The sequence below is a fragment of the Engraulis encrasicolus genome, chromosome 13 (assembly GCF_034702125.1).
Source record: "Engraulis encrasicolus isolate BLACKSEA-1 chromosome 13, IST_EnEncr_1.0, whole genome shotgun sequence".
Classification (NCBI taxonomy): Eukaryota; Metazoa; Chordata; class Actinopteri; order Clupeiformes; family Engraulidae; genus Engraulis; species Engraulis encrasicolus.
Window position 1 is genome coordinate 56,057,834 of NC_085869.1, and position 15,007 is coordinate 56,072,840.

Below are 15,007 nucleotides of genomic sequence, written 5' to 3' on the forward strand. Positions count from 1 at the left end.
GTGACGTCACGGCGTCACATGACTCCTGGAAGGAACGCACATTCGCTCATCCAGTTATTATACAGAAGCGAGAGAGAGAGGCGCTGTCGTAATATACTGTTTGATATTTTGAGATGGATCCTTCGTTGGGGTCTGGTGGTTCAATTGAAGAGTTTGGTGGCCATGGCTATCTTTTTCGAACCAGAATATTTGTTACAGATAAAGAATTATTGCCACATGTCACATATCACAGCAAGAACAGCAAAAGCACGGCAAAAGGATACATTTTGAGAAAGTTTGATATTACCACATTAGTCACGTTAGCCATGTCAGCTATGCCATATGATAGATTGGGGGCATGCTGGGATGGCGCTTACACCACATTTCAAAACCATTTAAAAGTCTTGCACAGCTGAAAACGACATCACACTTACATCGTAATGTGTTATTATTATTATTATTATTAATAATAATAATAATAATACTTTCGTTTAGGTGCCTTTCAAAAGCACAGCCTGATCTCTCAGAATTTCGTGGAATGGACACTAAATTCGTGTCAGTTTCACAGATTTTGCCAAAATTCCCCCTGGGCCTGGACACAGAATTGACTCACAGAGGTGCTTTCTATATTGTCACAGCATTCTATCATTAGAAAATAGATACCAAATTTTAATATTAAATAAAAGAATGCTAAAGCAAAAGTGCCCTGACCAAAACAATCTCTAACCATAACATGTCAGTAAAGACATGTTTTTGAGAAAAAAATATTATGAAATTAGAATGAAATTCTATGAAATTAGAAAAAAATCCAGAGAAAACACAAGACTGTGGAAACATAGAACTATGGCAATATAGAGAAAGCTGTTTCGTGTGTCCATCATGGAAAACAATTCCGTGTCTAGGGGCACAGAATTTTGTGTCCCAAATTTCGTGTCCCAAAGATCTCTGTCCATTCCACAGAATTCTGAGAGATCATGTTAAAAGCAACTTGGGACTGACGAACGTGGACAAATTTGTACTGCATTATATACACTGAATATTTATGCCGATATCGGGGAAAGGGTTATTTGAATAGAACTATCACCACCTTGAGTTTGATATGACTAGTATAAAGCCTCTGATAAGGCCAATAATTTGTTACTTGTTACTTATTATAATATTTGGAGTCAATGGAAGCTACCGGTACAGGGTTAAAATGAGTAGGCTGCAATCAAACCCACATTTTGCAGTTTATTGTCAACGATACCCACAACTGCCAGAAGGTGCCAGTACTTCCTCCGAACATACTGCCAACTCCATACTGCCAAACACAAATTGTCTGCATTCAGAAATAAAGCTTCTGAACTGTATCTCTGTTTCTCGTCTCATTTTTGACTAGAGTGGTTCTGACAGAAGTGTAGTGATGTAACTCACAGCATCTGTATCATGTTATCCTATGGAACTCATTCACCCAGTTAGGTCCTACTGTACAACTCTGAATCACCCTTCAATTTCCCCCCAGCGTGCGTGTGTGTGTGCGTGCGTGTGCGTGCGTGCGTGCGTGCGTGCGTGTGTGTCTGTGTGTGTCTGTGTGTGTGAGAGAGAGTTTTGCACTTCTATGGAGCCCCTGATGTGTGTGATAGGCCTACCTGGAAACAGTATGAGGACAAGAAAGACAACCATCCAGAGGAAGCCGACAGGAGACTGAGGGCGGCCGAGAAACTGCCCTGAACATATGCTCATTGTATGTTTCAGAGGGTGTTCTACAGTACATCACTGCAAACAAGATGCAGGTGGAGACAGTTGATCAACCTAGAACACCTGGTCAGAGACCTGATCTCCCAGGATCATCCCTCAAACCCCCCATCTTTACCATCATCTTAGAGAATGACTGTGAGGCTCTGATCAGAGAACTGTCTTGCTATCTCCCAAAGTACACCTCTCACGCCACAGCTCAACTACACTGTAAGGCTGGCCACTGTACCATAACACTACTGTTGCCCACGCAACCTGTGTTGTTGTTGTTGCAATGCAGTGTTTGGCCAGCAGGTGGAGTTAAGGTTTTAGACTGTGACTGGGAAGTAGGGCTTCCGTAACCTGGCTCTCGGCAGATGTGATTCCAGTGGAACAGCGTTCATTGTATTGTATTGTAAGTCCATCATTATTGTTTACATCTAATGTTACATGAGAGTTATTTTCGATTAACTGTTCTGTATGTAGGCGGTCATCACACAGGGTCATCCAACCCCCCCATACATTATTCCAATCATACATTATTCTGTTCATATGAGGCCCAGGCCCAGGAATGCCAAAAAAGTTTGGATAAGGTTACCCCCCAACCCCCCTTTAAGTCCAAAAACATGTTTTCTTATGTGTCCATGTAATGTCTTTTTAAACAATATGTTGTAAAAGTATAAAATAACTTTTCCCTCCACTTTATTCCTAACCAACGACGGAAAGGAGTGGGCATTTGAAACAGAAGCAGTGTTAACTTGACTTAAGACACAGGAAAGGCAAATGGCATGATACAGATGAGGAGATGCAAATGAATGAATGTTATGACAATTTAATTATCAACTGCAAGGTAACATTACATTTAACTCAAGGCTACTGTAGGTTACATAGGGTACAGTGAAATCAAATACAGTTTACCCAAGATAGATAGACAGAGAGAGAGAAAGAGAGAGGGAGAGAAAGACAGAGGTTGGAGCCCCTTTAGAGATGGAAAGAGACTCCCAGAGGAATTTCTAAGGTGAGCTTATATACGGCAACCCCCCACCCCAAAAGTGTCCTTTGTCTTGCTAGGGCCAGTGACACCCCAGGGGTTTGAGCCAACTCATGTCATGGGGGAGATGTCCTCTTAATTCAACTTTACTGAGATAACAGCAAACAGTGACAGCAACAACATCAGTTCTGGGTCATCCAATAATCTCCATATTTACAATGTTCATTATAAATGTTGTTGTAGCATTTTGCCCACCCCTCTATGTAGTGAGGGTCGAGTTCAAAAAGGAGAAATTCTTCATGCATGTGTAACTGGTGTATCTGTGACCGAGACAGCAAGTCTTTGTGATGTACATGGTATCCAAGGTAATGTCTGCATACCACCAAGAAGGATGAACACATAGAGGTAGAAAATAACACTAGAGAGGACCCCGCCCCCCTTTTTACGGCAATCTGTAGCGGCCATTATCTGTAGGTAGATCAGAGAAATGGAAATTAACGGAGAACGAGGCTCACCTCTGTCAAAAATGGCTTAATCATGTGAAAATGTCCATCAACGCACTATACAAGGACAATAGTTGAAGTGTGTTGCTAACTATGTTCTTAAAATATATTATTTGATTTTTAAATGTATTTTATCGACTCATTATTTAAGTAGATATTTAGCCTGACATTTCAAATCTGGCCTTTGATTAAAGTGTTACTTCATATTTACACAGTTTTAGTTAATTTCTTGACAGGCGTGTTCTCCATTGACTTGCATTGCCTGAAAGTACCTACACTACCTACGGAAGTTGGGAAGCTCCAGCTGCCATTTCCCAGTGCTGTCGCAAATTGCTGTGTCCTCTCTAGTGTTATTTTCTACCTCTATGGATGAACCACATCCAAGAGGATTAACCGTGGACGTAAGAGGAAGCTGTCTGAAAGGGATGTTTGGGTGACCGGTTGTGAATTTTGACCCTGTTGAGCTCCCGATGGACCGTTCAGGTGGAAACAAGAGAGCTGAGGTGCACGTATTAATTCTACCCTGATTTGGACAGCTGTGATGTCATGTTCTTTTGGGTACAGTCCGAGTTAACACCCAATCATCCCTTTCAGAGAATTCAGAATACAGCTTCCTCTTGCATCCACAATTAATACGGTTGGATTTGGTTCATCCTTCTTGGTGGTATGCAGAGTCCTTTGACAAAATGCTATTCATAACTAGCAATGTGGTTGCCATGGAATACCTGGACCCCTGTTACTCGCCGTCAGCACCAGTTCTAACCATTTGGGGGCCCTAGGCAAGATACAGACATGGGGCCTTTTGGAATTACTTCCACTGGTAGGCCTATTTACCATGGCGGATATGACTGTTGGGGGGTGGATTGGGGGGCTGCAATGGGAAAATTTGCTGCCACCCTTGACAACGGCCTAGTGACAGTTTGAAAGCAGTGAAGGCTAATAATTATAATTTTGTCCAAATTTCACGCTTGGTGATAACCATATTCTATTCTTTACTACACATACTGTACAGTAGGCCTATATAGTATGATGGGCCACCACATGTCTAAACAAATACAGTATAGGCCTACGTGCCAAAGGGATTTATCATACAGTACATTGGGGTGGGGATCCCATGTGAGGTCACCAGGAATTTATGTGGGATTGCCTGAAATATCTACTAGGTGTGAAAAAATGGTACTGAAAAATAGTACTGATTAATACATACATGTCATGTTTACCAACAGTGCGCCTGCACACGTCGCCAAGGGGGCAGAAAGCCTTCTACAGCAATAGGACAGTATGAAGCTCTGTTCAATTCTATATGTATTAACTTAAGTGATTATACTAGTTGCTCTTTTTTTAATCAAAAAAGGGTGGTAGACACAGTCTCGGCCCATTCCCAATCATAATTTTGCAGACTAGAGCCTTTTCTATGTCTAGGTTTCGTGAGAAAGATGCAAGGTATTTACGGTGCTAATAGCATTAGATCTGATGGCTACACCATTGACTTCAAGTCAATGAGCTACACTGAAGTGAAAAAAACACGCCACCGAGATGGGCACTATTTTTCCTGCTATACGCACACCGTGTCATCAATTATCCCTTACTTATCGCATAAATGTGTGTATGTGTGTGTGTGTGTATGCGTGTGTGTGTGTGTGTGTCTGTGTGTGTGCACACGTTGTGGTTCAGGCAATTACATGTATGCATGTTTGAGTGTGTGCAAAAGCACTTCAGTAGGTACAGTATGTGCAGCAGTAGTTAAGTGGATGTCCAGTAGTGTGTGTGGTCCATCATAGTCCATGTGTCCATCTGCTGTGCATGCGTGTGTGTACAGGGAAGCTGACAGAGGGGGAAACGGGAATGTTGTCCTGGGCCAGGAGAGAAGTGGTGCCCAGAATTGGGTCCTCAATCTATTGCATGTATTAGATGGGGGCCCTTTCAGATGATTTTGTCTCGCTGTCAGCGACCCTGTGTGTGCGTGTGTGGTGTGTATGGTCCAGCATGTCCCAATGTGTGTTACAGGCTGTCCCTGCGGTTCTCTGATTGTGTGTAATGTTATATAAGTAATTACTGTACTATATGTGCCTTGACCAGACAGGACAGGCCAAACAGGCCTACACACTAGAAACCCTATCCCTTCTGTGTGCGGGGAGTCCCCGTGTGTGTGTGTGTGTGTGTGTGTGTGTGTGTGTGTGTGTGTGTGTGTGTGTGTGTGTGTGTGTGTGTGTGTGTGTGTGTGTGTGTGTGTGTGTGTGTGTGTGTGTGTGTGTGTGTGTGTGTGTGTGTGTGTGAGAGAGAGAGAGAGAGAGAGAGAGAGAGAGAGAGAGAGAGAGAGAGAGAGAGAGAGAGAGAGAGAGAGAGAGAGAGAGAGAGAGAGAGAGAGAGAGAGAGAGAGAGACGTTGAGTTGGGTCTGCAGTGTACGTGTATGTGTGTGTGTGCGTGTGTGCGTGCGTGTGTATGTGCAAGCGTGCATGTGTGCGTGAGGGTGTGTGTACACTCGTGTACTGTCTGTGTGCATACGTGTACGGTATATCTCTGTGTGTGTGTGTGTGTGTGTGTGTGTGTGTGTGTGTGTGTGTGTGTGTGTGTGTGTGTGTGTGTGTGTGTGTGTGTGTGTGTGTGTGTGTGTGTGTGTGTGTGTGTGTGTGTGTGTGTGTGTGTGTGTGGATAACCTCTGTGGTATTCTGCTGTGGTATTTGCACGTCTTAAGTGTGGCCCTCTGGCTGCTGTGTCCAGAGCTTTTTTTGGTCCAGAGATCACGGTTTCCTTTTTCTTCCAGTCCTGTGTGCGTGTGCGTGGGTGTGTGTGGCTCTGTGTGTGTGTATGTGTGTGTGTGTGTGTGTGTGTGTGTGTGTGTGTGTGTGTGTGTGGGTGTGTGTGTGTCTGTGTGGGTCTGTGTGTGTGTATGTGTGCAGTGGCGCAACAATTGCACACATGGCCCCAGGGGAAAACACTGATAGGGCCCCCCATATAACCTGCCAAGGTCTTAATAGGGCCCTTACCACCAATACAGGTGGACCTTCGGCCCTTGCTCAGCGTCCCAATAGCTCTGCCCCTGTGTGTGTGTGTGTGTGTGTGTGTGTGTGTGTGTGTGTGTGTGTGTGTGTGTGTGTGTGTGTGTGTGTGTGTGTGTGTGTGTGTGTGTGTGTCTTTCTGTCTGTCTGTCTGTCTGTCTGTCTGTCTGTCGGTCAGTCTGTGAAAGACTATCTCTAAGTCTATCCCATGACAGAGTGTGTTCCAGTGCTCTTTCAGTTTTTTCACAACGTGACATTTAAAACAACATGCCTTTGCTCATTTGCCATGCATTTAACCGTTTAGGAAGAACACACGTGTCACCATGCATTTAAAGAATTAAGTAAATATGCATGTCTCTGGACTGGTAAGAAGGACAGATGATTTTCAGAAAAATAGCCAGATGATCATTGGACTCTAGGCCTTGAATGCTTCTTTCTATTCCGTAATGTCTTTCGGTATAAATATACTGGCTTTACCCCTCTTCACACTATTACGTTATAAACTGTTACCAGACTTAGCTGTACCAGACTGTACCAGACTTAGCTGTTCTACAATACTGCACTCTACTGTTCTCCACTATACTCTACATTCCTGTATTCTACTCAGTTCTTCTACTCTAATCTAGTCTACTCCACCCCCTCCCTGCAGGACATTTTACACCACCCGCCTCATCCGCAAAGAACTGATGATCACCAAGGACACAAGCCACCCTGCACAGTTCAGCCTCCTACCCTCTGGAAAGAGGTAGGTGCCTCTGCTCCCGTACCACCAGGCTAGCATACACCAAGCAATCAGAATGCTGAACACTTAACCCACCCTCCAATCGCTGTATCGTAATTGCACATTCTACTTGTACTAACTCTCTCACACACACACACACACTTACTGTCTTTTGCATACATTCTTACATTCCAGGGTGATCTTTGTTGCCTTGTGATGGCTGTAGCATTTTCTACTTTTAGTAAATTGTGAAAATCTGTACTGGAATAAAGTTGTAGTTTTCACTCACTCACTCACACACACACACACACACACACACACACACACACACACACACACACACACACACACACACACACACACACACACACACACACACACACACACACACACACACACACACACACACACACACACACACACACACACACACACACACACACACACACACACACACACACACACACACACACACACACACACACACACACACAAAGGTTAACATACACACAACACATTTCTTAGCTTTGATTCATGCTGGGTTATTTATCTCTATGCGCCAATACTACTGACACTTTTAGAATGTCATACTTGGACACTGTAAATATTGCACATTACAAATCGCTTAGTTTATTACTTATTTTTATTTCACAATGCTACCATCACTATGTTAATAGTATTTTGTCCACCTATTTTGCAGGTATTAAGATATGCATGTGTTCAGGTTTGTTCATTTATGTTACAGGCATTTAAAGTCATACCGGTATATATATTTTACAGGTGGGGTAAATACTGTGTATTAGTAGAGGTTAATGTATTTTGCAGGCATTAGTGTAGGTTCAAATAGAGGTTCAAAATCTATATTACCAGAAGAAGGATTAATGTATTTTACAGGTTCAGGTATGTTCATGTATTCTAAAGGTAGGCTGGGCCTGACTCGGTTGCGGTACGGACTCAGTAAATAAATCAAAGGTCCTGACATTTATGACAAGGGAACGATACATACTCATATGATGCACAGTAATCTGGGGGACTTATCACACCCTGTTATAGCCATACACACAAGCATGCGCGCATGCACACGCGCACACACACACAGAGACACATAGAGACACACACACACACACACAGAGGCACGCACGCATGCACGCACGCACGCACGCACGCACGCACGCACGCATCACTGTGTGTTATTCATAGTTTCTCAGTGCAGTAAATTAGCACCTGCAACAAGAAGACTCGCTGTGCCAGCAGCCTGTCCAGTGGACTCAGACCACTGCCAGCAGGCTGCCCAGTCCCATTATGGAACACAGAACACTAATACCACCATAGAACTACTTTAAAACACAAAACACATATACCACACACCTACTAGAACACACCTACTATAAAGAACAACAACACCACCACCATAGAACTACTATAGTACACAGAACACATAGGCTACCATAGAACTAGAACCAGCCCTTACAGATATAAACCATTGTTTACTAAGGTTTTACCATGGTTTTCATGCAATAACCATAGTTCTACAATGGTGTGTCATGGTTACTCTACGTCCTCTGAACCAACCATGGTTTTACCATTATTATGTTTCTTTGACACCGTTGCCATGGCGGCGCATCTAGATGCTGCGGCCCGGAGCTCCCAAAACAAATGCCACTTTTTGTTCTATTTTATAGTTTTTAATATTGTTTTACTTAGATATAGTGTCAGTTTACAATCAGTAAGTGCATGTGCAGTGTACAGTCCGGAAAAACTGATCGATATCCGACTGGAAAGTTTTATTCCCCCACCACCTACGGACATCCCCGAGGAACTACTCAGAACTACGGTGCCTGCATGGATAATCGCCCGGCGCAAATCTCACCGTCGCCGTCGGAGGAAGAAGCGCGGAAAGAGAGGCGGCATTCGTGAGAGGCTGAAGAACTGCCCAAACAAACCTCCACTCCCCAGCCTGGTCCTCGCTAACACACAGTCTCTTACCAGCAAGATTGACGAGCTGAGACTTAGGATTTCAACAAAGAGGTGGAACAGCTGCGCTCTTCTCTTTACGGAAACCTGGTTTAGCGGTAACATCCCCGACTCTGCTATTCAGATTGCTGGATGGACTGTTTACCGGGCGGACCGAACTGCCGACTCCGGAAAGGGGAAAGGAGGAGGTGTGTGTACTTACGTGAGTAACTCTTGGTGCACCTCTGTTATCATCACTGAACAACATTGCTCTCCGGACTTAGAATATCTTTCTCTGCAGTGCAGACCGTTTCATCTCCCAAGAGAATTCACCGCGGTGTTTCTCCTCACTGTTTACATTCCCCCCCAAGCGAACGCAAAGATTGCATTAAGTAAACTCTATGACACCATCAGCGACCTGCAAAACTCTCACCCCGACGCCGTGTTCGTTACAGCAGGTGACTTCAACCATGTCAATCTTAAGTCAGTTCTGCCTAAATTCCATCAGTTTGTTGATTTTCCAACCAGAGGAAAGAACACATTAGACGTTGTTTATTGCAACATAGCCAGCGCATACAAAGCATCCCCCTCCCCTCACCTCGGTAGCTGCGACCACACCCCTCTGCTCTTGATCCCTGCGTACAAGCCGCTCATCGCCAGGTCAAAGCCCACTAGCCAGGTCATCCAAGTCTGGCCTGAAGGAGCAATTGAACGTTTGCAAAATTGTTTTGAGGACACTGACTGGGAACTTTTTAATCAATCAGACTTAAATACATATGCATCTACAGTTCTGGACTACATTAACTTCTGTGTTGATAATGTCACCATCCACAAGACCATTTACACATTTCCAAACTGCAAGCCCTGGATGAACAGTCAAGTCCAGAACCTGCTGGCAATTAGAGACGATGCGTTTCACTCTGGTGATCAATCAAATTACACCATAGCCAGGGCCAACTTGAAGAGGGGCATCAAGGAAGCTAAACACTCCTATAAAGTAAAAATAGAACAGCACTTTGTGAACTCTGATCCCAGACGTATGTGGCAGGGCATTACATCCTACACCAACTACAAGAGCACAAACCCCTGTCTGCCCAGCTGTCACAATTCAACTCTCCCGGATGACCTCAACAACTTTTTTGCACGGTTCGATGAGGGACCCATCCCTCACTCCCCCACTGAACTGATAGACAATGCCCCACATGTAGGCCTGGTTTTAACCGAGCACGAGGTTCGGCGAGCCCTCAGCAGCATTAACCCTCACAAAGCACCAGGACCAGACGGGGTCCCTGGGAAGGTCCTAAAGCACTGTGCAGGCCAACTAAGTGCAGTCTTTACCCGCATATTTAACATCTCCCTAGAACAAGCTGCAGTCCCCATTTGTCTGAAAACCAGTACCATCGTTCCTGTTCCCAAGCAGGCGGCCATCAAGTCTCTCAATGACTACCGCCCTGTAGCGCTCACACCTATTGTGATGAAATGCTTTGAAAGACTGGTGCTAGCACACCTCAAGTCCATCACTCCACCATCCCTCGACCCGCATCAATTTGCCTACAGGGCGAATAGATCTACAGAGGATGGCATTTCATTGGCCATTCACACTGCCCTCTCACACCTGGAGAAACCAAACAGCTATGTGCGAATGCTGTTCATTGACTACAGCTCCGCTTTTAACACCATTCCCCCTATCAAGCTGGCCACTAAGCTGTACAACCTCGGCTTCAGTCCCCATGTCTGCAGATGGATACTGGACTTCCTCAGTGACAGACCTCAGTCTGTACGCATGGGAAAACATCTTTCAAGACCCATCACCCTAAATACAGGCGCGCCGCAGGGATGTGTGTTGAGCCCTTTTTTGTACTCCCTCTTCACTCATGACTGTGATCCTAAGCACAGCACAAACACCATCATTAAATTTGCTGACGACACAACCGTGATTGGCCTGATCTCTGACAACAACGAGACGGCCTACAGAGAGGAGGTGGAGCAGCTGGCACGCTGGAGCCAAGACAACAACCTGGCCCTGAACTCCAAGAAAACGAAGGAGGTGATCCTGGACTTCAGGCGGTGTGGCCAGGGCAACCACTACCACCAACCCATCAACATCGGAGGGGAGCCAGTGGAGGTTGTACAGAGCTTCAGATTCCTGGGTGTGCACATCAGCGAGGACTTGTCATGGAGCACCAACACCTCTGCAATGGCTAAAAAGGGATCCCAAAGGCTATATTTCCTTCGCACTCTAAAGAAGGCCCAGCTACCACGAGATCTGCTCACTAACTTCTACAGGTGTACAATTGAATCAGTAATTACATACAGCATTACATCCTGGTACACCAGCTGCACACACGACAACAAGAAGATGTTACAGCGCATCATTAAAACAGCAGAGAGAATCATTGGATGCCAACTACCCACACTTGAGGAGATCCACCATACACGCTGCACAAACAGAGCATTAAACATCCTTAAAGATCACACACACCCTGGTCACAGGCTCTTCACCATGCTACCATCTGGCAGGCGCTTTAGGACTCTGCGTGCCCGCACTACAAGAATGAAGGACAGCTTTTACCCTACTGCCATTAGACTCTTGAACTCAATTCGTCACCTGCCCCCCCTCAATACTTCACGACTATCGATACTGTGAGATGCACATGGATTTTTATGGATTTTATTTATTTATTGTTAATATATCTTTAATTTTGTGGGCATTTGTGGGTTACTACTAAACATAATCTCGCTATATTTATATAGTGACAATAAAGTCTACTCTACTACTCTACTCTACTCTACCAGAGATTCTTTACTCTCTCTGTTTTTTTTGCATTGGTGTTTGCTAGCATTGGTGTGCTAGCATTGAAACACTATGGCTGAATTCAAAATGGGAAAAGTCGCTGTCCTTCCTGTGAGCTAACTGGTCATCAAGTGTGATTCCAAACGAAAACTTGCATTATTTCCTCTCTTGGCAATTGCCTGAATTTAAGGGCTTAACGAGGATATTTGAGGGCAACATCAGGTGCTGACTTAGCCTACTGCTGCCTGCTACCCAAGATGCTGTGCGCCGCCTCCCTGTCAAAGGGGAACCTGAAAACAAACATGGCTGCCACCCAAGCTAATACCTGAAAAAGGTCTTTATTCTGACACTTATTTACATAGATATTGAGAACCGAAGCAAGAAATCAACATTGTAGTATCTAAATATGATGTCGTTAGATCTATATCCAGTATAGCCTATTTTACGATTCCGCCATCTGTCTGCCTTTCACCACTAAACTAGCCTACGTAAGCTAAGCGTTAACCTGAAGAACGTAATTCCAGCCATAGAATAAAGAAGAATTGTTGTTTTGAGGTAATTATGTGATCATTTAAAATTTCATCCTTGCAACAAATCCCCAAAAAGTTGTGACGGTGCCAATAAAATGCTTTTAAAGGGACACTGTGCAGGAAATGGTAAAAAAAGGTACTGCAACTATGCTGCTCATTGAAACTGGGCTGCCTATTGCCAAATTTGATCTTTACATGAAAGTTTACTAATAAACTAATATTTTCTAGTATGGTCCAAGCACAGTCATTTTTGTAGCTAAAAATGGCTATTTCTGGAAATTCAAGATGGCGGACCATGGAGAAGATCCCCCTTTTCATGTATGAACAGTGCATTTTTTCCAGTCATAATGAATACTTAGAATTTGATGGTGGTGGTAAGTATTCATGAAAAAGGTAACATTAGTGAATGGGCTGCATGGATTCTGGAAATAAACAACAAAAAATCTCACACAGTGTCCCTTTAAAGTTAGATAAGACTAACAGTTAAACACTTTGACTGATGGCATCATTTTATTCCCAAAAAATTGATATTTTTCTGCACGAGACATTATTTCAGCAGCTCAACTGATGGGTGTGTTCTTCAACTTGTTTACCTTCTTGTTATGCTTAATATGTGGCATATCCTGACTGCAAGAAAATAATTTTGTCACCTGTTAACACTTACGATTGAACGATACAGTTGGAACATAGTAGGGAATGCTATTTGCAAACATTATATGGCAAAATCTAAAGGCCTTCTTTCATTCAGCCTTTCAGCCTTCATTCATTCAGCCTTCTTTTTAACGCTCCACATGAGTAAGAAAACCATAACCAAGACACTACTGCGCCCCTTTACCATCATATACACTGTCTTTCAGACTGACCATTAAATCAAGCTGTAGTATTAATCTTCTATGTAACCTGTGACGGAATCTGAATATTGCCCCCAATCTGATACATTACATTTGGATGTCCATGCATTGTTTTATCCATGAAGGAGCAACTCTCTTAGTTTGTAAGAGGCAATAAAGGTTCGTTTCCCAATAAGCCTCTAGGGGATAGTTATGAATCACTGGTACTGATTGCTATTGGCTAAAACTATCATTGTATGTGACATCATTCCATGTGACCTCATTTCCTGTGGTGGTCTTTTTTAAGTTCAGCCACTGGCATTGTTCTCCCCTTCTTACTTTCTTGCTCTTCTTTGTCTGTACCTGTACCGTTAACACCTCATTGGAGAGAGGGGGTGGGGAGGCCTGGGGACAGGCCTTTGGGGCCTATTGGCCTCACCTCTCCCTCTCTCAAGTTAATAAACCTTGCATTTCTGAATTTCAACTATTGCACTGGAACTGGTCTTAAATATTAATTAGTAGTAAAACCTAGATACTATCACCTGGAGGGTGCATAACTCCATGATTTTAAAAAAGGATGAAATATTTTCCCTTCTGTAATCAGAGGACAGTTTCACATATCTCCTGGGTCCATCTAGAATGAGCTTTGCCACAGGCAGCACTGTTAAATGTCTGCATCATGTGCATTAATCAAGTGTTGTTTATGGTCAGTTTTTCAACAGCTGTCATTGTTGGAGTGTCAGTTTGCTTATTGACGATGATAATGTCATGATCTCATAACTCGTGCAATGATTTCACAGAACTCTACATTACAGAATTAGGCCTTATATACCTGCAACTTTGATAATTAAATTTTTCTGTGTAATAGATCAGTAATTAGTCCCTCAACATCTTCGCTATAGTACCACAGCCTCTCTTTTATTTGTGCATGCATGTTGGCTGTCAATATAGTTCCTTTTAATATATTCTTCTTTGTGTTATTTTTAGAATTATCCAACTATTACAACATGTTTTGGCCCTGTCCCAACTTTTTTGAGATTTGTTGCATGGGTCGAATTTTGAAAGAACACATATTTCCCTCAAAACAATACTTTTGCCTCAATTTAACAGTTGCTATGTTGACCTTGTGCCATTCTGCATCTTATGCATGGGTTGAATGTGCCAGTACTTGCCAGAAAATGCCAGTACTTTGATTTTATACACAAAATACCAAATGTTCCAACTTTTTTGGAATCCGCTTTGTACTATTAAGCAAATTTGTACCAACTCTTTGACTGCAGTTACACCAGAATTCCATTGGGAGCAATCGACAGAGTGCAAAATGAATGAAGCCCAATGGAGCTAGACTGCTTAAAGGGTCAATTTCTCCCAATTCTGCCCAGATTTGAATGTAGTTTTTGAGAGTTAACATGGGTTTTAGATCAAAAGTTTAGTAAACAAATACATATGTCCCTTTGATCCATTTGGGCGTGGGCATTTTCTGTACATCTTCATTTGAACACAGCATTTGAATAACTAGAAAAAGTGGATATCTTGAGATAAGGGCACTTATAGGGGTATAGCTCCATAGGACTACATTCATTCTGGTCTCCAAAAATTGAGCGCCCCACACTGAAAGACAGTGGAACTGCAACCAAAACCGTCTCGTTCGGAAAACGGAAACGCACCATGAGACCAATGACTGATGAATCTGGTCTTCCTTGAAGAATATGTGCTACCACTGGTGTATGTGCTAGCATTGTTATGTGCTACCATTTGTGTCATGTTGGCATTGTTGTGTGCTAGCATTGATGCGTGCTAGCATTGGTGTGTCCCATGTATGCCAGCATTCAAACGCAATTGCTTGTGTGTGTGTGCTACCTTTGGTGTGTGCTAGTATTCAAGCACTACCTTTGGTGTGCGCTAGCATTGGTGTGAGTTATCAGGAAACCCAACTACCGCAGGTCATTGACCCCAGAACAGCTGACCACGTACAGCCTGTTCACACTACAGT